The 25446-nt window shown below is 38.3% G+C and overlaps 1 protein-coding gene across 1 annotated transcript in view; it reads right to left on the bottom strand.

The window, feature by feature from the left end:
• LOC126251628 (E3 ubiquitin-protein ligase TRAIP) overlaps positions 1 to 25446 on the bottom strand; it is a 222167-nt gene that overhangs the window by 116512 nt on the left and 80209 nt on the right. The gene's annotated exons all lie outside the window — the stretch shown is intronic.

Consider the following 25446-nt stretch of genomic DNA (forward strand, 5'->3'; position numbering starts at 1 on the left):
GTTGTAAACGGTAATATTTACCGGAGTATGACGAGTGAGCACGTCCCCCTGATCGTCGTGGGGTTGACCCTCACTAATACCGATTCGCGAGTGATATGAAACAGAAAGTGACAAGTGCCGAATTACGTGTTCCGCATCAACTGCGTCGGCCAGCAACAACCATGGATTGCAGTGAGGATTGTTGTGAATGTTAACCATCAGTATTGCGTGTGACGAAGTACTGAAAATCAATAACCAATAAAAAGATATAACTGTGATTAGACGTGTAAGGCGAAGGTAGCAACTGCCTCAGCATTTGTGTGTTAGTAGGAAATATATATATCAGTTTGTACATGGCAACCTTTGTGGTCCTTAATAATAGACAAACTTTCAATCATTCCACTATTCAATCTCAGAACAGCCGCACTCGGTTGAAATACCCCCGAAACCAGCAGAAAAACCGATAGCCTTTCTTCCATTAAGCACACGGTCATATAATCATAATAATTAACTGTTTGGTGGCTTCAGTAAATTACATAAAACCCAATAAAGGAATTAATTGGGGGTGTTACTTTTGCTTAGTCCGTAACATTCCATTGCCACACCATGAGCTGATCTTACATACAGTTTTTGGATCTGCCGTCTTTAAGTAGAAGCTCCACTGGCATTTAATATTAATGTAAAAATGTAAAATCTGTGGCACAAGCCTCAGCCTGGGCACTTGACCTGATTGCAGGTAGCGTGAAGCCTTTCTCCGCTGTGACACTAGGAGGGGGAGGATGGCAGGCTCTCCTTTTACTCCCTGTACTCAACTGATAGCAAACTGAGTGGACCTGGGGCCATCCTGGAGGGACTGTAATGAGAAAAATTTCCTGCCCCTATATGGGATTGATCCTGAGATCTCTATGGCCAGAGTATAGTGCTCTACCCATCAGATCATCAAGGCCACAATGTTATTGTATTTATAAAGATACTGACTCTTTTCTCCATGGACAATGCTTTTGAGTTTGTTGAGATGATTATAACCTATGATAAAATTTGCTGTTTAAAACTTGTATAGTGATATTCTATGACTGGTTTGTTGCAGTTCAAGCAAAATTTATTCTAGGTGTTTAAGTTGCGACTTTTAAATACTGCAAATGTAAAATAACACATTTTAAGTGGTATGAAATTGAAATCCCAGGACGGAAAAAAGGGAAAGAGAGATCCCACTCTCCTGCAGGTGAATTATATGTGGGGCACAGAAATACTTTAAACATCTCAAAAGGATCTTTCTAGCATTTGAGTTTTTCCTCTTGTGTAAGTATGGCCTACCAGCCAGGTATCTGTGGAGAAAACAAAAGGCCAGTCTTGAATACAATTATGAATGGTAGTCAAAGCTTTAATTATCACAGCCAAAAAAATAAATTATCTTAATTTTCTGTTCGTCTGCAGGTACACATTTGAGTCCACAGTATAAAATGGAATCCCTGCATCACAGCACTGTAGCATAAAAAATAAATTAAAATTTTTTAAAAAAGTTAAAAAGGGCAAAGTGGAGTCTTGTGTGGATTTATTTTTCTATTTTTATTTTATTTTATTTCTTTTGGCATTTCAGTGGGTACAGCACTGCAACAATCTATGCTCAGTTGGTGGGACCGTAGAGAAAAAAATTTACCGCGATATGACACAGTGGTTAAGTGGCGCAGACACTTCTAGTGCGATCAAGCGAGTCTAAATGGCAAAAAATGAAACGGCTGACAATCTCTCTGCGAAAATGTAGGAATCTCAAAAGAACTTAAGGTCTTGGTGCTCTTAGACTGGCTTATCACAATCTAAACAATGCTGGAAAAGTGAAAATCAGTCATAGATCAGTTATTACAGTCTTGCTGGAAAAGTGAAAATCAGCCACAGATCAGTTATTACAGTCTTTAAACATGAAAAAACCACCACCCGCTGGGCTTCGTGACTGCTCACACCCATTCAAAACGCTCACCAAACTGAGGCAGCAGTGGAAATGCAGGTATATCCCCAATCCAAATGACTTCTTTGGTTGCCCAGTCACCATGGACGAGTACTGGGTGCACGACTACGACCCCGAGAAAAATCGGCAAAGCAAGCTGTGAATATGTGGATTGACACTGAACAAGATGATGATCCAACCAGCATTGAGTAAAGTGGCTTGGGTCACTGTGTGTTGCACTAACAGATTATGCTCGGGGGCATACTACCGAAACCTTCTGATGAGGTTATGGAAATGTTCACAAAATTACAATATTCTCCTAATTGTTTGACTTAATGCGGTTGAGAAAATGCACGAATAATCTAAAAAGCATTAATAAGAGAGATATTTTCAAACACGTATTCAGGACAATGTGTACGCTGGATGCATAATAGAGGCAGTGGCAGCAGCCGACTTCTGCGCACTTTCAAACGTGCTTCGGCACAGTCGTCTTCTGCTGCTGGTTTCGCTTAGCTTCCACTGCTGCTCCTTGTGGTCAGCAACCTGTGCTCTCACTCCTAGTGTGCAAGATGTGTGTGCCTTTTCTGTTTTTAGATATATGAATAATCCGCAAACCAGATAATCTGCACATGAATAATTGGGAGTTCACTGTCCTTGCAATTTCAGACTATTACATTCTTTTTTGTTCTATTTATATGGCAATATTTAGGGCATCTTAATTCTTTGAACATAATATGTAGCTGTTTGTATGATCAGTAGAGGTATGGAAAAGTTTGATGTCTTATTATGTACTTATAAAACATATGGACAGAGAAGACTGGACAATAAGAACAAAGCAACAAGGGCCTGTTTTAACACAAAAAATTAAATGTGTTACTGCAACTGAGCTAATACAGTGCTGTCATAATAGTGGTAACATAAAGTAAGGATGTAGACTATGGATTTTTGGCTCCTACATCTGGTTGTGTTGTGAATACAGCGTAATATGTAACGTTACTCCTAGTTCTGGAAGCCTGTTGAGTTTCAAGATTCATTCGTGAACATAAAATAGGTACATACACAACTGTGTACTCTCTCTAGTACCATGGAAGTCATTCCTTGATATCTTAATAGATGTCTTATCATCCAGCCCCTTCTGCTAATCACATTTCTTTCCTCACTGATCCCACTGAGAATCTCATAATTTCTCATCTTATCAGCCTGCTTAATTTTTAGTCTCCTTCTGCAACAGCACTTTGCAAACACTTCAATTTTCCGCTAGTTTTCACATAATGCATGACTCACTTCCATACAACTGTTGTGCTCTAAATGTGCATCCTAAAAATGTCTTCCTCAAATTATTGCCTATGGTTGATAGTAAGAGATTTCACTTACTAAGCCCTTTGTGTAGGCTAAGCTTCTTCTTCTTCTTCTTCTTCTTCTTCTTCTTCTTCTATCATCCTTGCTTTATCGCTGTGGGTTGTTTAGCTTCCAAGGCATGACAGCAGAATTCCTTCATGTCATCGTCCCCAATTTTGAGACTAATAATGTCGTCAGTGAATCTTAGCATTTATACCCTCTCATCCTGAATTTTAAACTTACTCCTGAACTTTCATTCAGTTCTGAGCACTTCCTCTTGGTCTTCCATTCTCACTGTGCCCTCCTGGTGTCTGTACAACTGTATATTCTCTGTCTTTCCATGTATATTATACACATTTTCCTGAGAATTTAGAACATCTTGCATTATTTTTCATTGTCCAACACTTATAAGTTTATAAATCCTATGAATGTATATTTATCTTTCTTATATCTTGCCTCTATTATCAACTGCAACACCAGAACTGCCCCTCTGGCACCTTTGCATTTCCTAAAGCCAAACTACACTGTCCCCTCGCATTAAAAAGAAAACCTGCTAAAAGCCTGAATAACTATCTTTTACAGCACAGATTGCTGTGAGGTGTGCAGGAAGAGTGTCAGTGAGATTCTGGAAGGTACTAAGAAGCATGCGGAGCCATGCCAACTCCTGTGTCGTGGCCAGCTGCATTAGGTTTCCTGGTTGAGAATCTATGGCGCAAACAGCCTGATTGAGGTGGTCTCACAGATTCTTGATTGGGTTTAAATCTGGGAAGTTTGGTGGCCAGAGAAATATGGTGAACTCATCATCAACCATGCACATATAATACAAGCTGTGTAACATGTTGCATCATCCTGCTGATAGATGCCATCATACTGAGGAAAAACAAACTGCATGTAGAGGTGGGCATGGTCCAAAGGGATAGATGACTACTTGTGTTGAACCATTGTAGCTTCCAGAATGACAAGATCACTTAGGGAATGCCCTCTGGCCTGGATCCGTTCAACGATTGTTGCAGGGGTTTGTTTTCAGACGTTTCACGCCAATGGTCATCTGTCCAATGGAGCATAAAACATGATTCATCTGAAAAAGCCATCTGCTGCCACTCACTGGACATCTAATTGAGGTATTGGCATGCAAAATTCTACCATTCTTCGCCAATGAACAGCAGTCAGCATGGGTGTATGAACCAGACACCTGCTGCAGAGGCCCATAAGCAGCAACATTCACTGAATGGCATGAGGAGACATGGTTCATTTGGGCAATCAGTTGCTCAACAGCTGCATGTTTATTCACCCGTAGACATCTCGGCAATCGTCATTCATCCCTGTCATCTAAGGCTCATGGTGCATCAAAGTTGCCTCAGAGTTGGTCTGGATAGTGCCATTTTGCCATCCACAAAACAGTGGCAGCATGTGAACAGTTTAAAAACTTTGCTGTTTCTGAATGCTTTCAGTCTTGGCCCAAAAGCCAATGAACACCAGGTAATTCACACCATTTCAGTATTATGACAATGGTTGCTGTTCTCCCCATCAAGCTTTATAACCCTCCACTGCGACTGCTGCCACCTGCTGTCTGTGAATGTTTATTGCATGTTGACACTGAGTATAGCCAGTGGCCACATTAACCCTGTGGCGCATAGCGTCTACTACAGTGGACAGCTGTTAATGGTCGCTTCTTTGGCATTTTCAATCAGGCCTGAGGCTGCAAATGCACACAGTTCACTGCAGTGGGCATTCCCTACTGGTGTTGTGTACTGCATCCATTTTCAGCCTCATGACTGATTGAAAATGCCAGAGAATTGACCATTATAATTGACACCTAACAGAACCTCAGTTTTCTTTTCCATTCTTCTGAATATTATTCCTGTCAACAACTTGGAGGATGCATGAACTGTAGTTATTGCATTACCTTTGGAATTGTGGGTGTGATGTGCTTCTGAATAATGAAAGTCTCCAGGTCTCATAGATTCTCCACAGTAACTTAAACAATAACCACATGGCAACTTAACCCCCCCCCCCCCCAATGAGTTGAGAAATTATGAAGAACTGTTATCTATGCCATCTGTCTTGTGCGATTGCAATTACTTGAAAGCTCTTTCAGACTTTAATACTGGATGATGTCTTCCAAATTGATGCCCACTTCTTCTACAATGTCAGCAGATAATACCCCCTTCATAGTGGGTCCCAATGTACCTTTCCGTTTATCTGCTCTCTCCTTTGTGATTAATAGTGGAATTCCTTTTACACCCTTAATGCTGCAACCTTTGCTTTTAATTTAGCTGAAAGTTACTTTGGCTATTCTACATGTTGAATCTCTCCTCCTGGTGACTGTTCCCTTTGAATTTTTGCACACTCTTCCTGCATACATTTCACCTAAGTTCCCTCACACTGCCCATTTATTTTATTTCCAAATGATTGTTAATGCTTTATTTCTTTGTTTTCCTGAACCACTTTGTATTTACTTCTTTTATAACTCAACTGAAATATTTCCCTTGTCACAGTCGGGTTCTTTGGAGTCACCTTCCTTGTACTTATATTTGTCTGTCCAACTCCTATGGTTGCCCTCTCAGCTGAAAAGCCTATTGTGTGATTTATTATTGCTCTGTCTGCTGCCTCATTGACCTTTCATAATGATTCTCTTAAACCACACCCTAATCTTCATCACCAGTAAATTGTGATCAGAGTCGGTATAACCCAGAACTTGAATATGAAATCCCTGTAATCTAACTGGTATCTCACAGTATCTCTAGGTCTTTTCCAAGTACAATTCATTCTCTTACGACTCTTGAACAGTGTATTTGCCATTATCAGCTAAAAGTAACTGCACAGCTCGAGGATTCTTTCTCCTCTCTCATTCCTACTGTGCCAAATTCTCCCATAACTCTGTCTCCTGTTCCTTCCCCTACAATATTGCTCCAGTTCCCATTGACAATTGGATTTCAGATCGTATCCTTGAACTGTTATTGCTGATGCTGCTTTTCTGTAAATTTGTCAATTCGGATGAGAACAAACCTACCACATTCAGATTCCACACTCTGACTCTTAATATGTCACTGTTTTGTTGATTGTCAACCTTTTTCTCATGGTGACTTTCCCTCATGGAAGTGCCGACCCCAGAGATCCAGATGGGTGACTAAACTTGATTTAAAGAAACAGGAAGGTCATCTTGACACTTTTACAATCATAGCCATATTTGTTGTGGATACACATTAACTGTCTAAAGTTTTCAACCCCTAGATAATAAGTTATCCTGAACCTTTATCCACTTCTTCACCTTCTTTGGAAAATCTGTTGGCAGAATGAGAGTGACTCCTCATACCAGAAGCCTTTGACCAATATTGTTTATTATTTTTATTAAAAGTCTAAGCAATGGTTGAAATTGGACCCAGGAAATTTTGATTAAAAAGATGCTACATCTACAGTGCAGTGACCATTATAGTATGAGCATATTAATGCTACCATCTACGGCCATCCATACATAGAGCCATTATAAAAACTCTGAAGGAAGACAAATAGTAGTTCACTTGAATTGCTGATTGGTTACTAAATGGACAGCTAGGGAGTTTCACATTGAAGAGGGGTGGGGGATTCAGATGAAGGACATATACTACTGTTTGTTTTTACATGTTCAAGTTTGTTTCAGTTACACTAAATGTATCAAGTAGAGATTCAGTCTCTGAGATCGGTGTGTATTGTATTATTATTATTATTTCTTTCTTTTCTCAGACGTTATGTCTGGTCAAAAATGGAAAGTGACGCGGACCTTAATCAAGCGTGACTTCCTTTTAACTGTACGGTATATGTTATATTGCATTTAGGAACTTTCGGGTAACTGAACATGTATCAATAATTACGGACTTCTGTAGTTGTATATATAAGTTTGGATGTAGCTGTATTGCATTGATGTACTGGTGGACATTGTGTGGTATGACTCCTGTAGTTGATAGTATAATTGGTATAATGTCAACTTTATCCTGATGCCACATGTCCTTAACTTCCTCAGCCAGTTGGATGTATTTTTCAATTGTTTCTCCTGTTTTCTTTTGTATATTTGTTGTATTGGGAATGGATATTTCGATTATTTGTGTTAATTTCTTCTTTTTATTGGTGAGTATGATGTCAGGTCTGTTATGTTGTGGTGTTTTATCTGTTATAATGGTTCTGTTCCAGTATAATTTGTATTCATCATTCTCCAGTACATTTTGTGGTGCATACTTGTATATGGGAACGTGTTGTTTTATAAGTTTATGTTGTAAGGCAAGCTGTTGATGTATTATTTTTGCTACATTGTCATGTCTTCTGGGGTATTCTGTATTTGCTAGTGTTGTACATCCGCTTGTGATGTGATCTATTGTTTCTATTTGTTGTTTGCAAAGTCTGTATGCATCTGTTGTGGTATTGGGATCTTTAATAATATGCTTGCTGTAATATCTGGTGTTTATTGTTTGATCCTGTATTGCAATCATGAATCCTTCCGTCTCACTGTATATATTGCCTTTTCATAGCCATGTGTTGGATGCGTCTTGATCGATGTGTGGCTGTATTAGATGGTTGGTTGGTTGGTTTGTTTGTTTGAGGAAGGAGACCAGACAGCGAGGTCATCGGTCTCATCGTATTAGGGAAGGACGGGGAAGGAAGTCGGCCGTGCCCTTTGAAAGGAACCATCTCGGCATTTGCCTGGAACGATTTAGGGAAATCACGGAAAACCTAAATCAGGATGGCCGGACGCGGGATCGAACCGACGTCCTCCCGAATGCGAGTCCAGTGTCTAAGCACTGCGCCACCTCGCTCGGTTGTATTAGATGATACGGGTGCTTGCCATGTAGTGTTTTCTTTTTCCAATTTACTTTCTTCGTATCTGTTTATGTTATGTGATCTAAAGGGTTGTAGAAGTGGTTATGAAATTGCAATGGTGTAGCCGATGTATTTATATGAGTGATTGCTTCATGTATTTTGCTAGTTTCTGCTCGTTCTAGAAAGAATTTTCTTAAATTGTCTGCCTGTCCATAATGAAAGTTTTTTATGTTGATAAATCCCCTTCCTCCTTCCTTTCTGCTTAATGTGAATCTTTCAGTTGCTGAATGTATGTGATGTATTCTATATTTGTGGCATTGTGATCGTGTAAGTGTATTGAGTGCTTCTAGGTCTGTGTTACTCCATTTCACTACTCCAAATGAGTAGGTCAACATTGGTATAGCATAAGTATTTATAGCTTTTGTCTTGTTTCTTGCTGTCAATTCTGTTTTCAGTATTTTTGTTAGCCTTTGTCTACATCTTTGTTTTAGTTCTTCTTTAATATTTGTATTATCTAATCCTATTTTTTGTCTGTACCCTAGATATTTATAGGCATGTGTTTTTTCCATCGCTTCTATGCAGTCGCTGTGATTATCCAATACGTAATCTTCTTGTTTAGTGTGTTTTCCCTTGACTATGCTATTTTTCTTACATTTGTCTGTTCCAAAAGACATATTTGTATCATTGCTGAATACTTCTGTTATCTTTAGTAATTGGTTGAGTTGTCGATTTGTTGCTGCCAGTAGTTTTAGATCATCCATGTATAGCAAATGTGTGATTTTGTGTGGGTATGTTCCAGTAATATTGTATCCATAATTTGTATTATTTAGCATGTTGGATAGTGGGTTCAGAGCAAGGCAGAACCAGAAAAGACTTAATGAGTCTCCTTGGTATATTCCACGCTTAATGTGTATTGGCTGTGATGTGATATTATTTGAATTTGTTTGGATATTAAGTGTGGTTTTCCAATTTTTCATTACTATGTTTAGGAACTGTATCAATTTAGGATCTACTTTGTATATTTCCAATATTTGTAGTAACCATGAGTGGGGTACACTATCAAAAGCTTTTTGGTAATCAATGTATGCATAGTGTAGCGACCTTTGTTTAGTTTTAGCTTGATATGTCACCTCTGCATCTATTATCAGTTGCTCTTTACATCCTCGTGCTCCTTTGCAACAGGCTTTTTGTTCTTCATTTATAATTTTGTTCTGTGTTGTATGTGTCATTAATTTCTGTGTAATGACTGAAGTTAATATTTTGCATATTGTTGGTAGGCATGTTATGGGGCGATATTTAGCTGGGTTTGCTGTGTCTGCTTGATCTTTAGGTTTCAGATAAGTTATTCCTTGTGTAAGTGTATCAGGGTATGTGTATGGGTCTGCAGTGTAACTGTTAAATAATCCATCTAAAAAGGAGTCTTGCCTTTTAATGTGTCTGCTTGTGTCTGTATGTCTGTGGATGGATATGTGTGTGTGTGTGTGTGTGTGTGTGTGTGTGTGTGTGTGTGTGTGTGTGTGTGTGTGTGTGTGCGCGCGAGTGTATACCCGTCCTTTTTTCCCCCTAAGGTAAGTCTTTCCGCTCCCGGGATTGGAATGACTCCTTGCCCTCTCCTTTAAAACCCACATCCTTTCGTCTTTCCCTCTCCTTCCCTCTTTCCTGACGAAGCAACCGTTGGTTGCGAAAGTTAGAATTTTGTGTGTATATTTGTGTTTGTTTGTGTGTCTATCGACGTGCCAGCGCTTTCGTTTGGTAAGTCACATCATCTTTGTTTTTAGATATATTTTTCCCACGTGGAATGTTTCCCTCTATTATATTCATGTTAAATAATTTAGTTAGATGTGAATGTGTTGAGGTGAACATCTTTATCCAGAAATTTGCTATTTTATCTTTTCCAGGGGCTTTCCAATTGTGAGTAGAATTAATTGCTGGGTGACTTCATGTTGCAAAACTATCACTTCAGGCATTGGTGGTATTATTATTATTATTATTATTATTATTATTATTACAGATGAATTATAAAACCAAGATATTGGCTTCATTCTTCTGCTCAGAAAAACATAAATGGTAAGCTATTTGTACCACCAAAATAGCTGTAAACAGATGGAAAGATGTAAATTTTATAATTTTTTGATAGACTGGCTAAATAGTGCTACAGTATTTTAGTATAGACGCTTTCTGACACCTTAGTACAGTGTAATACTGCACAGGAAGTCAGACATATAACAGCACTGATTTAATTAACATGCACATTATTAAGTTTGATTTTCATGTTTCAAACAGAAACAGTCTATACATGCATCCACTTTTTTTTTTGTAACGCAGAATATGACCACACCTCTAGGAAATGAAAAGGAAGAAATAAAATTCCTGAGAATTACAATATAAATGAATAATATACACAGCAAATTTTTTTCATTTACAGGCCCTTGACTACAGTGTTGACATTTCCTTCACCTTCATTGTGCTTTGCATGAGGTGAAATCATTAATGGACACACTGTAGCTGAGACCATAAAAATGTTTCTGTATGTACCCTAAGGAGTAAACTGTATACATCTGTGCTGAAAGGAGTGAACTGGAAAAGACCTGATGAATGTTGGGTGGTAAGTTATGGAATATTCTTAACTTTAGTGGGTCAATAGATGGTGATCATGCAGAGTTGAAAATTTAGCCAATAGTTGTCAGTATACTTAAGTTTCAAATTGTAACACTCAACTGTTTTGAACAGCATGTTGTGATGCTGATGGATTATGTAATATGACTGAGACCAGTTATGGTGAAAGGCACTGTGACGGCAAAATAAAGGTATTCCACACTTTTGGGGGTCACCCCCTGGATAACATATGCAGCATTTGATGTTCTATCCTCAATGAGATTAATGTACAATGAGACCTTTTTGCCTATTATTTTGTAGGAGATGGAAGCTATTCAATAATGCTAACTAAAAAAGGGATGGGGAATATATGATAAGTATTTTTAAGTACAGGTTAAGCAGGAGGAGTAAATCAATTAAATGGGCATTTTGAATTGTATTGGAGAAATTTAGATTAAAAAGTTGTTTACATGCCATTGCAAAACCACACTTCAACTCTTGCACCTACAGAACTACAGTCACTGTCAAGCAGCAGTGAGTCACTTTTGAAATGGTTGCAAAGTGGTTGGTTACAAACAGGTTTCTAGCTGGTAGCACTTGTAGCTGACTTTTGTCATAAAGGAGTTCCACTGAATAGTTTCCTTTGGGGGCAGCCTTACAATAAACGTATATGAATACCAAATTGCTTTATGATGCTCTTGTCCTGTTAAAAGGTGGAATACCTTTACCTTCCTTGAACCTGCAAAGCAACTCACCCAGACAATTTTAGGGAGAACTACAGTTTTTTAGTTCTTGTGGAATCTGAACCATATAAAAGAAAAAAATGTTTTCTGACGACTGTGTTCTGTTTATGGGTTTATCTAAAACAATAGAACATTGTTCTAAACAAACCCTTACTGAACAATAGTACAACACAGAAAATATGAACTTACTCCACCACAGGTTAAATAAGGTCCAATGAACATCAGAACAAAGTAGCTCAATTTCTGAAATTTTTTGTGAATTCTTGGAGAACTTCCAGCACATTTTAATGAAACTTCCCTTCTTACTGCACACCATAGAAAAGGAGCAAATACAATAAAGAGAATAGTTAAGGAACAAAAACAGCTAGTGCTAAAAAAGACAGCTCTGCAGGGAACTAAAGAATAACATAAGCCCTGACTTCGTTACCTATGTAAAAAAAAAATCAATAAAATCAGCAAAACTACAGCAAAAGATGCAGAAAATGCAATACTATCAATGAAAAAATAAAACAGCTGAAGGGTGGGAGAGAATACCCGCCAAAGTGTTAAAAGCAGTCTCTAAAATAATTGTGCAGCCACTACCCACAATAGTTAATCAGATCTTCGAAAAAAGTTTTCCATTGCACAATAGTTATATCACTATTCAAAACAGACACAGAAGAATTTATAGGAAACTATCATCTAATTCTTCCTCTTCCATCACTCTAAAACAGTTGTTACAACACAAATTCAAAATTTTGTACAAAAATGTATTATAATTTCAAAAAATCTGTTGGGTTTTAACAAGGCATAAGCACAGTATCTGCTATCAACAAATCTGTAAGCAAAATTAGCTCCTCTGCAAAATTCTCTGCACATCACAATAATTTTTTGTAACCTATTAAAGGCCTTTAATAGTGTGTACCACTGCTTGCTACTGTCTACATGGAAAACTGTGAAATTACAGGCATTGCATTAATTAGAATTATTTGGATTCTACCTAACCAACCAAAGAGTGGTTATAGCAGAACAAAGAGAGGATATTATGCTTTGGAGTGGAAAACTATTTCACAAGAGCACCCAACAGTCAATCTTATGACCCATTCTGTTTTTGCTTTACATAATATTGACTGTCATTCAGTTTAAATTGCAGATTACACACCTGTATTCATTGAAACTTAACAGTACCAACCAAATCCAACAAAATGTCACAAGTAGTGTAGAAAAATAGTTTAACCTATATGGGTTAAAATGAAACAGGAAAAAACAAAACAAGCAAAGGTAAATGCTGTTCAAATCAATACAAAAACTGGAATGTGCAAGAAATTTGAATTTTTCTTTTCTTTTCTTTTCTTTTCTTTTTTTTTTTTTTTTTTTTTTTTCTTTTCTCCCTCGTTCTCGATTAGTTTTCATTTGCACCTTTTAATGTACAATTGGAATACACATTTTTCGACAATATTAACTCGGCAGAACTCGTCATAAGTCCACCTGCTGCCACTTATAGAGACAGACAGATTTTTTAACAGTATTAAGTCGGTGGAACTCTTAATACATTCACCTGAGTTAATACTGTTATAAAATTTGTCTGTCTCTATAAGTGGTAGTGGGTGGACGTAGGACGAGTCCTGCCGAGTTAATATTGTTAAAAAATGTGTATGCCAATTGCACATTAAAAGGTGCAAATGAAAACTGATCGAGATACAAAATTTATTCATACATTCACAACGACCATACCCGACTGTTCATTATACTGCGGAACCAGTATTGTCATACCAAGCTTTATGCACAATGGCAGTAACAAGAAAAAGAAGTATGTAAATTTAAATGCTGTACCTTCCAATTTCTTTCAATTATTCTTTAAAAATTTCCCTTTTAATTGTTTAAACAGCAATTTTTAATCAGTTTCCATTATAAATCACATTTTATTTCCCCCTGCCACTATTCAAATTCCTAGGAATGCAGCTGGATTAATATTTATCATGGGGCTCAGTTATACTGTATCTCACAATTGAATTAGATACCTTGCACTTGCAATGATGATATTATACAATGCAGCCAGCATGAACATTACAAAAATACGGTACTACTACTTTGAAACTGTAACGAGGTACAGAATTATATTTTGGGGCAGCTCCAGCAATATGTCTTGAATATTAACACCTCAAACGAATCACCATCAGAAATATGCACTACACAAAGTAAAGAAAATCATATAATCTACTTCTAAAAACCCTAAGTATACTAAGTGTTCCCTCACTATATATGACTGATTTTCTTTGTTTACACAAAATTTGATTTATTTGTAGCAAATCAACTTCAACAAAATTACAATGTCAGAAATAAAAAAAAAACATTTGCTCACTATTAATTTAGAATCACTGGAGAAAAACATAATAAGAGAAATTGACGATATTTGAAAAGAATAGATTGCTACTCACCATAATGGAGATGTTGAGTCACAGACAGGCACAAGAATAAGACTGCTGAACAATGTTATTTTAGAAAAAACATCAATTATGTTTCCAGGTACAGTAGAAATCCTTGGGTAACAGAAGAGATATTGAATTTAATTGATGAAAGGAGAAAATATAAAAATGCAGTAAATGAAGCTGGCAGAAAGGAATATAAACATCTCAAAAATGAGATCGACAGGAAGTGCAAAATGGCTAAGCAGGGACGGCTAGAGGACAAATTTAAGGATGTAGAGGAGCATATCACTAGGGGTAAGATAGATACTGCCTACAGGAAAATTAAAGAGACCTTTGGAGAAAAGAGGACCACTTGTATGAATATCAAGAGCTCAGATGGAAACCCAGTTCTAAGCAAAGAAGGGAAAGCAGAAAAGTGGAAGAACTACTGACAGCCTTGGGAGAGCTAGGCCTAACGAAACTTCTACCATCTAGTGAGCAAGATGTATGAGACAGGCAAAATACCCTCAGACGTCAATAAGAATATAATAATTCCAATCCCAAAGAAATCAAGTGTTGACAGATGTGAAAATTACTGAACTATCAGTTTAATAAGCCACGGCTGCAAAATACTAACACGAATTCTTTACTGATGAATGGAAAAACTGGTAGAAGCCGACCTCGGGGAAGATCAGTTTGGATTCCGTAATTACAATGAAATGAACACCATTAGCTGCTTACAGGTGTTGACATACGTCAACGGGGACAGATGAAAATATGTGCCCCGACCGGGACTCGAACCGGGGATCTCCTGCTTACATGGCAGACGCTCTATCCATCTGAGCCACCAAGGACACACAGGATAGCGCGACTGCAGGGATTTATCTCTGGCATGCCTCCCGCGAAACCCACATTCTCAACGTATTGTCCCGCACTACATTCGTATTGTCCCGCACTACATTCGTAGTGCCCCAGCCCATTATACCCATTACTTGCGGCGCGTTGCTGATTCCCGTAAGAGTTCGGGCGCTGTTTGTATGAAGAGTAGCATAGTTGGTAAGATGAGAAGACTGGTCTACTTTAGAAGCAGACAGAGATGCCAATCAGAAACTGATGTAAATAGTGGTGAAGAGGTGTATGGGATCATCCTTAATCCCAAGGGATCCACAGGATTATAGGACACAGAGAATGATGATGGTAGCAGAAGTGAGATTAAGTGGAGCAGAATATTCAAACTAGGTGGATGGAAGTGCTTCATTTTGGCAGGTGGAACAGATTGCGGTGTGGGTTGTGTTGAGTGGGGTGGCTGAAGGGAGAGAGAGGCAGAAAGTAGAGAGGGGGATTGGGGTACGTGGCTAGTGGCTTGGAGGGGGCAGCTGGCTATGAACACGGGAAGGAGAGGTGGCAAGTACACGGGCTAGGCAAGTGATGTATGGTTGTTGGAGCCAGTGGGGAGCACCCCAGTCTGAAAGTGACCTGAAGAGTTGAATAGGGAAGAGTGTGACAGGATGGAAGAAGGGGAAACTGTTGGGTGAAGAGCAAGCGGACAGTGGGGATACCGCAGGCTGAGGCCAGGAGATTATGGGAATGGAGGATATGTTGCTGGGATAGGTACCATCTGTGTAGTTCAGAGAAGCTGGTGGTGGAGGAAAGGACACAGATGGGCCAGGTCTTAAAGCAGACATTGAAATCGAGCTGCTTGTGTTCAGCAGCATGTTGTGCCACCGGGCAGTCAACTTTGTTCTTGGCAACAGTTTGGCGGTGGCCATTCATTCTGCTGGTTGGTAGTCACAAACAACATAAAAAGCTGTGCACTGTTTGCAGCAGAGTTGGCATATGACATGACTGCCTTCCAGCTGGCCCGGCCTCTGATAGGTTAGGACAAGCAAGTGACAGGATTGGAGTAGGAAGTCCTGGGTGGGTGAATCGGGCAGAGCTTGCACCTGGATTTTCCACAGGGATATGACCTCCGTGGCATGGAGTTGGGAATAGGAGTGACACTTGAGGAGGGGTGGGAAGGATCTAGGACAGAAAGTGTCTCATTTCCATGCATGGTTATGTATACTCAAAGCCCTGCCCAATCCACCCACCCAGAACTTTCTATGCCAGTTGTGCCACAGTCTTATCCTGCCCGATCAGAGGCCAGGCCAACTGTGAAAGCAGCCATGTCATATACCAACTCTGCTGCAAACAGCTTTTTATGTCAGTATGAATACCAACCAAGTGTCCACCAGGATGAGTGACTATTGACAAACCGTTGCAAGAACAAAGTTGACCACCCAGTGGTACAAAATGCAGATGAACACAACATGCTCTATTACAACGGCTGCTTCACATCCCAGGCCATCTGGATCCTTCCCTCCACAATCAGTTTCTCTGAGCTAGGCAGATGAGTTATCCTTGAAACACATCATCGATTCCCATAATCGTCTTGGCCCCAATCTTTGGTAACCAAATTCCCCCACACCCTCCACCCAACAGTTTCCTCATCCCCCACCCTGTCACCTTCCCCCCATTCAAGTCCCTAAATCACTTCAACACGTGCCACTCCCCACTGGCTCTGACAAACATGCATCACATGCCTAGCCCATATATCTGCCACCCTCCCTTCTGCATTCTTAGCCAGCAAACCAGTTGCCTGTCTTCAAACAACTAGCCATCCACCCCCAATCCCTCTCCCTGCCTCTGTCTCCCCCCCCCCCTCCCTCCACCCACCACGCTCAACATAACCCGCAGCACAACCTACTCCACCTGCAAAAATGCAGAACCAGCACTGTTCATCAACCCAACACTACATAGGGGCAAAGGGGCACCCTCATCTAGCATTACTTTTTCTCAACAGAAGTAGCCAACACCAGAAATAATTTTGGATTCTGAATAGGTGAATACTATCTCAGCTGTTTTTCTAAAAAATTTCATATGACTTTGTACACAATGTGTTATATTACAAGCTAAAATCTGTAAAAAGAAATTACTTTATTTTCTTTGCTACAATCGATATGTACCATCTCTGGATGTACAGTTGATTCTTTTTTTTTCTTTTAAAGAAACATTTAAAGTTACGAAGTATTTGGCACACTAAAAATTTCTAATGTTAATTATACAATCTGATACCATTTATTATGTTTATTTCTGGATTCATTTATAAAATAATAATATAAATTAATAGAAATTAATTTGTCAAGAAAATTTGTAAACCCTTTGGAATATTGTTATTGCCACAGAGTGAAGTAATAGTGGGCATGCCTCTGAAGTGACCAGAGGTGTTTTTATATTTGGGAAAAACAATGTAATTTCGGCTTTGTTAATGTGTAAAATTCAAAAGAGTGTTACATAGAAAAATGTGAAAGAATAAATTATTGTCAAAATAAAAAAAAATTGTGCAGGTTTACTTCAAAGTTAATTATGTTAACTGGAACTGTGAGATCCTAAAATATGAAAAATGCAGCTGCAAGTATCAGCCCCAAGACATGAAGAACTGGAGCCAATAATGAGGAAGGAAGATAAGTAAAAAGTTTATTGTAAATCTTACTCCTCTCGTATTTTTTAGTGACAACAATAACAATTTTGAGGGAGGGCGAGATTGAAAGTGGTGGTTTCGTCGGGGATCAATTGACTAATAATGAAGTTTTGTCTGTTGCAGAAGAAGGGAGAGTGATTTTTGTCTTGCAGTTTATCTATGAATGGATTTCCGATCACACAAAGAAAAAAAGACTGAGGGTTGCCCAACAAAGCAAGTCATATCAATGGTGACGATGTACTACCAACAATGACGGACCGGATCTAATGAAGGATGACTTTACTACAATGACAACTAGGGACAAACTATTTGTGAAGTTAATTTGTTTGTAGACTCGTATGCTTGTTAACAAAATGAACAGAGACAAGGGTAGGAGCAAAGTAGAAGCGATAGCTGTAGGATCCAATCAGGTCATATTTGAGCTGAGTGAAATCGTAGTCAGCAAAGAAACAGTAAAAATGATATTTTGCAGTTAATTTTGACAAAACTAGAGGAAATGAAGACAGATAACAATAGCAAATTTAGTGCAGTTAATGATCAGTTAACTGAAAAATTTACTTCGCTCTTTTTGAGGGAGGGGCAGATGACAGAGAGAGAGAGAGAGAGAGAGAGAGAGAGAGAGAGAGAGAGAGAGAGAGAGAGTGTGTGTGTGTGTGTGTGTGTGTGTGTGTGTGTGTGTGTGTGTGTGTGGTTTGTTTTACTCTAACTCTTTAGTGCACGCCTATTCAGTGAGGGGTCTCCTTTAGTCCAAAAGTATTGGCATAATCTGTATCACTTTGGGCAAGGGGGTTACCTTCATAGTCTCGGATGTTATTGAATGTGGCATATATGTTAAAATTCAGGAGTAAGTAAGAAAAATGTATTTTTTGTTTCCTCCAAAAAAAATCCTGCCCTGAGATACAGGCCTCCAAAGACGACACTGCGAACACCATTTTGAAGATGCGAATTTTGGGAAAAATTTTTATAATGCTCTATCCCTAACTGTTCTAGATATTCTGTTTTTTTTTTTTTTTTAAATAATTGCTTTATGATTACAATGGTATCCTCCGTTTGGACATATCTGTCAAAGTTCTTTTACTGTTGCCTTTTGAATTTTTTTTATAATTTAGAGAATTTTTTTTCCAAAAATGCCAGTCCAGAAAAGTTAGATTTTTCCTGTTGATTAGTACCATGTAGTACTACATTCTCTGTAGAGTAGAGCTTCCAGTTTTAAGTTGGACAGGTTTTATTTTTAAAAAAATCTTTTTTTTTTTTTTTTTTTTTTTGCCTCTCAAGGGTAATATATGTCTTCACTGAAGTTGTTTCTTATTAATTTCTTTGTTACAATGTTTATTTCTATTGTCTTTGTTGCAGTTATTTCTTATCACTTTCTTTGTGGCAGTTACTTCTTTTCACTTTCATTGTTGCAGATATTTCTCACACTTTGTTGTAGTTTCTTGTCAGTTTCTTTGTCATAGTTGTTCACTGCAGGTTTCTGTATTGTAGATGTTCAGTGCTAATTTGTTTACTGAAGAGGCTTCTAAGAAATCTGAGACCATCCAGTGAGTTCTGCGTTTTCGTGAGGAATTTACCAGTTGACACAGTTGCAGTGTATTTTGTGAAAAGGACTGTTTGAAATGTCTTCTGACTGGGATCACAGGAGAGTGAAGTGTGCTGACTATTTGCATATCCATAAAAGAGTGATATACAGGGTGTCCCACTTACCTTGACCACCAAAATAACTGTTTATCCAGATGCGAATTATAAAATGTTTGAACAAACGTTCTTTTGCTGTCAGGGGGACATCAATCAGCATGATTGACTTTTTTAAATGGCACACTGTATTTTTATTCGGTAATTCATTTCCTCTCCTAAAGACCTATTCAAAAATGTATCACAGTGTACCGTTCAATGAAACACAATGTTATTAATTACATAACACACCACTGACTTTGAGCCCAGGACCAAAAACTCTTCCACTTTCTGGAGATGTCACAAAACAAATGGAAACCAAATAAAACATAATGCAGACTTTGACTCTCCTTTACCGTTGCCCAGGAGTAGACCCTGGACACCAATACACTGGTGCACTCGTTGAATGAAAGAATTATTTACTGCTTCCAGTGCTGCCTGCTGAAGAGAATTACAAGCAAGCACGATAAGTTCCTGTATGTTCTCTAGAGTTGTTGAAATACTGCAATAGACAATGTCTTTAATGCATCCCCAAATAAAAAAGTCCAGAGGATTTAAATCAGGAGACCTACCAGACCAAGTAACTGTTCCTCCTTGACCAACCCATCTGGTAGGATACCTTTGGTTCAGAACAGTACGTGTTGGACATACCTCGTGTTTATACCACATAAGCATTCTGGTTTTTAGCGGCACTTCATCCAGAAGAGGTGGTAGAATTTGTCTGAGGAAGCTGGCATACGCTGTATCGTTTCGACTACCATTGATGAAATAAGGGCCAATAATTGTAGTACCCAGCATCCCACACCAGACATTACCTCTCCATTGACAATGATGTTCCACCTGTCCAATTCATCGTGAGTTGTCGTTGAACCAATAATTCAAGTTCCTTGTATTTACCTGTCCTTTGTTCAAGAAGGAACGAACATCCATCGGTAAATAGAACATTGGAGAAGAAGTTCGGGTTGGCGAGGATTTGCTGTGCACACTGACAGAACTGTACACGATTCTGGAAATCATTCCCATGCAATTCTTGATGTAGGTGTACATGGTAAGGATGACACCGGTGATGTATAAGAATATGATGTAGATTGGTTTTAGGAATGCCAATCTCGTGTTCAAGCTGTTATGTGCTCACAAGTGGATTCATAGCAACAGAAGTGAGAACAGTAACTTCGGCAGCTTTGTCTGTGCAAGTGCTACAACGATTGCGTTGTCGTGGGTTGAAACATCCCATTTCCTGAAGCATCGCAACAAGACGAGAAAACATACGACGGGAAGGTGGGTTCTTGTCAGGATATCACCCTCCGTACAGTTCCGCTGCCTGTGTAGCATTTTGCCTACCTTCAACAACAACAACAACAATAATAAAAGAAATGTTATGTCGATGCAGTTTGTAGGAAGGACAGCTATTACTGTATGCCTACTCTGCACAACAGTATTTAAAAGGAATAAACGACTGTACTAAATGTACCCATACATAAGAAAACAGTGTTGCAATTACTGTTATGCTAACTTACATTCCCCATAGATGAGTAGCATTTCTACATTCTTTTCGTTGGTGTACGTTCTACTCACACAACTCTGCAACTGACGATGGTTGACGGAATGATGGGTGTGCATTCTACTTATGTTTACATTTGTCCTGTGTCAATGTCAGCTAGTGGATGTGTTCCATTAGCCCGAGTACCTGAACAAAGCGCTGGGAGCAACGTCAATGTAGTATTGTGTAATTAATAAGGTTCTGTTTCAGTGAATGGTACACTGTGATACATTTTTGAATAGGTACTTAGGAGATGAAATGAATTACCAAATAAAAACTACAGGTTATCATTTAAAAAAGTCATACCGCTGTCCACATCTTTGTAAAAAACAAAGCTGCAACTAAGGCAATCGTGCTGATTGATGTCCCCGATGGCTTAAGAACATCTGCTTGAAACATTTTGTAATTTTCATCTGGACAAACAGTTTTTAAGGTGGTCAAGATAAATGGGACACACTGTATAAGACGAACAAAACAACAGACTTTGTTCAGGTAGGGAATACGTGTTCTCATTTGAAGGTCTTCTAAGTGTTTTGAGAGAACAACAAAAATGATAGTATCTGGACAAGGTGAAGCCTCCCATGGTGGAGTTGATGCAGATTTTGCATCAATAGAAGAATTAAATACCCTGAATCAGTCAACTACAGAGGTAGGTGCTGGTCCTGTTAAAAATCCGTCGTCAGTGAAGTTGAGTCATAAGCTCTATGTATCAAGAAAGTGCAGAGAAATTACTAAAGCTATGGATAAATACACTACAGCAAAACTGACCACACTCTTCAAAGTAGACATTCCATATTGAGAAGAAAATGAACCAAAGCACTCTTGCATCTCTTGCCATGAATTTTTCACAAATATCAATTCAGCTGTTGAATATTGTGCATCCTACAGTGGAAAGGTGCAAGTTTTAACTATTATTCCAGAGACATTTCCAAAGAAAACAATTTTGAACCACATTCCGCCAGTATCAAAGTACATGGTAGACAAATCAAGAAATGTGAGGTCTGTAAAAGGAGTCTTTGGAAGATCACATCTCTATTATGGTCATCCTGTAGAAGCAGCCCAAGTTCAAATAGTGCAGACATTTTATCTGCAAGATAAATGGAACTGTTCCCCCCAGAGTGTCAACAAAAATGATACTATAACTGTAACAGTTGAAGGTCAAAGAGATATGAAAGTGAAGAGGTAGACGACTAGCAGTATTAAAGAAACTTTTGCAATTTATAAGAGCAACTATACAACTTCACATATTGGAATATCAAAATTTTATGCACTACGACCACCCAGAGATGTCTGTTTATGTGTGTACTGTGTGAACTTTGAACTTTCATGTAGTAACTTTGAAGAGCTTACTGGAGCACATGACGTATGACACCTTGGTTAGGCCTGTTGAGTCATTAGTAGTCTGTGACATAAAGCGATAGACTTGTTTGTTTAAAGAATATAGTGACTGCCCTGGAAAGGGAGAACTGTCTTTACAAGCACTTGGCCTGGAAGACGTAGACATAACTCTGCAGAAATTACATATGCGACATGGGAGCAAAATAAACTAATTAAGAAAACTGTTGCCATTTACAATTTCATTGGTGAACTTGGTAAATGGTCGGTGAAAGCAATAACACACCAGCCTCTGAAGAAATTAAACAACAACACATTGCACAAGTGAAAGGATGTGTACAGGCTGAAGAACTATGTTTAGGGCTTCACTGTGATTTTGCTGAGAACTGGTCTGTAATTCTCCCACAAGAAGTGCAAGGATATCATTGGAGTAATGACCAGGGTTCAGATTTTACAGGAGTGACATATTTTCAAAACAAGACCGAACGTGTTGCAGTTATAAGTGATGACACAGGACATGACTCGGCACATGCTTTGCTAGCAATGTGCCAAATTCTTGAACTGCAAACAGGGGCAGAGAAGATGATCATAATTTCTGATGGGACTCCTAGTCATTTTAAAAATTGTTGCTGGCTGTTTGAATTGAGTAAGTCGCTTGTTCCAACTGACTGGGTATACAGTGCTATTGGTCACGGGAAGGGGCCTTGTGATGGTGTAGGAGGCCTGCTGAAGCCCCGTGCTACAAAGCATAATCTTTCTAGACCAAATACAGCTGTGATTCAGAATGCTGAGGATTTTACGAGAGCTGTGAAATCTTACACATCCACAGCCCTTCGTCTTTGACCCAAAGAGGAAATCCAAGAATTCCGTGAGCAGGAAAAAAAAAAAAAGGTCCAAACAAACTACTCCTGTGGAAGGAATTCAGAAGACATTTTTTGACTCGGGGCAAACTCATATTGCACACACTTTAAAGAGCAAGAAAGAAGAAATTTCGTTCATTTGGGTAACACCTCAGAAACAGCAGGATAATATTCAGATTCACAACCTGGGAAGGGGGATGTTTGTGGCGTGTGTGTATGACTGTGACTGGTGGATTGCAGAGATTATAGACACCAGTTATGAGTTAAACGAAACTGTAATGAACGTTATGCTACTATATGGCCCAGCTGCTGGATATAGGTTTCCAGCTGAAGGACAGCAACAACGCCATCAGTGGTCACTTCCCGTTAACAATGTTTTGAAGATTGTAAATGCTCCAGTTCCTATTGGTTCAACAAGAAGGCATCATTCTATAACAAAGCAAGATACTGAAGCAGTGGAACACATTTTTAGTCACATTTTTACTTCATTGACTGGATAATTTCAGTACAAAACAAAGTGCACATAAGTTGTATAAATTGAAACCCTTAAGTATTTTGACCTTTCACATACATTTTGGAATCAATTAAAATACTTGAAAAATGAGTCTCTTATTCATCTTTCAAAACTACAAATATGTTAAATAAGGCAATATTTTGATTTTTGTGAGCCTGTTATGTTATAATGTGGTAATAAAACAGGTTTTATGTATGGCAAAAATTTAAATTGTTTATAAAACCTGTTCAACCTAAAAGTGGAAGCTCTCCTTTCCAGTGAATGTAGAACTATATGGTACTAATCAACAGAAAAAAAAAAAATCAGGATTTATGGATTGGCATTTTTGGGAAAAAAAAAAATCCATAAATTATAAAAAAGTAAAAAAACTCTGACAGATAAGTCCAAATGGAGGATTTCTTTGTAATCACAAAGCAATTATCATTCAAATAAAAAAACCAACAAAATATCTAAAACTGTTCCAGAGATACAGCATTTTAAAATTTTATTCCAAAATTCACATCATCAAAATGGTATGCACAGTGTCATCTTTGGAGCGCTGTATCTCGGAGCAGAATTTTTTTTTTGGAGAAAACAAAAAAATACATGTTCCTTACTTAGTCCTTCATTTTAACATATGCTAAATTCAATAACATCCAAGACCATGAAGGCAAGTGGTTGCTGGTGATTTTAATGTGGATTTATTGAAAAGCTCTGTCAGTGAACTATTATTGCACTCAGTAACACTATCATTCAATTTAGTTCCTACCGAAACTCTGCTATTAGGATATGTAAATGCTCTGAGACTGCTATTGATAATATCTTTGTAGACAAATCTAGGGAAAAAAAGTGATATAATAAAACCAACAGTAAATGGGCTATCTGACCATGAAATGCAGCATCTTGTGTTAAATGTTGAAACTTGTCAGGATAAAAAAAATCTATCAAATCTGAGAACAGAAGGGTAGAAATAAGTCAAAAATTGAGAAATTCAGGAAATTGCTCAAAGACATGAACTGGATAGATGTTTACAATACTTCTGACTCAAACGGAAAATACAAAGCATTCATTAATAAAGTTACCTCCACTTTTGAAAAATCTTTTCTCCTAAAGGTAACTCAAATCACACAAAAGTCAAAAAATAAACTGTGGATTACACAAGGAATACAGATATCAAGTGGGACAAAAAGGAGACTGAACCTACTATCTAGGAACATCCCCGATCTTAGAATTGCAATGTATTACAAAGAATACAGTTAAACATTGAAGCAAGTCATCCAGAAATCGAAGCAGCTTTATTATGAGAAAGAGATAATTACGTCAGGCAACAAAATAAAAACTGTATGGGATATAATGAAGACAGAGACAGGTGGGGCCAAAAAGGAAGAGGAACAAATAGCTCTAAAAATAAATGAGACTTTGGTAACAAGTACATGTAGTCAAACTTCCTGGCAGATTAAAACTGTGTGCCGGACTGAGACTTGAACTCAGGACCTTTGCCTTTCGCGGGCAAGTGCTCTCTTGCCCGCGAAAGGCAAAGGTCCCGAGTTAGAGTCTCGGTCCGGCACACAGTTTTAATCTGCCAGCAAGTTTGATATCAGTGCACACTCCACTGCAGAGTGAAAATCTCATTCTGGAAGTAAATGTGGCGTTGCAAACCTCTTAAACAAGTACTTCATTTCTGTTACTGACAGCTTGAGGTTATCAGGTTCAGTAAATAGTGCAATGGAGTATCTGAGACCAGTCTTTAAAAATAAATTCAGTAAAATGGAAATGACACTCACGTCTCCCAGATAAGTAGCATTCATTCACCATAAAATCCTTAAAAATCTAAGTATTCCAGTGTGTATGATAACATATCAACGAAGTTATTCAAAGAATGCTCATTTGAGTTGAGTTCTGTCTTAAGTTATTTGGACAATCAATCTTTTATCAGCATAACATTTCCAGATTGTCTAAGATATGCTGAAGATAAGCCTCTTTACAAGGCCAATTTCGCTTTTGCCGGCTTTCTCAAAAGTATTTGAAAAGGTTGTGTTCAAGCATCTCCTTAAGCATTTGACTGCAAATAATATATTGTCCAAGACACAGTTTGGATCTTTTAAGGGTTTTGACATAGAAAAAGCTATTTACACTTACAGTGAGAATGTACTTAATTCATTAGATAATAATTTACAGGCTACTGGCATTTTCTGTGATCTGTCAAAAGCCTTTGACTGTGTGAATAACAGCATTCTCTTAAGTAAATTAGA

Source organism: Schistocerca nitens, chromosome 4 (assembly GCF_023898315.1).
Source record: "Schistocerca nitens isolate TAMUIC-IGC-003100 chromosome 4, iqSchNite1.1, whole genome shotgun sequence".
In the NCBI taxonomy this organism is placed as follows: Eukaryota; Metazoa; Arthropoda; class Insecta; order Orthoptera; family Acrididae; genus Schistocerca; species Schistocerca nitens.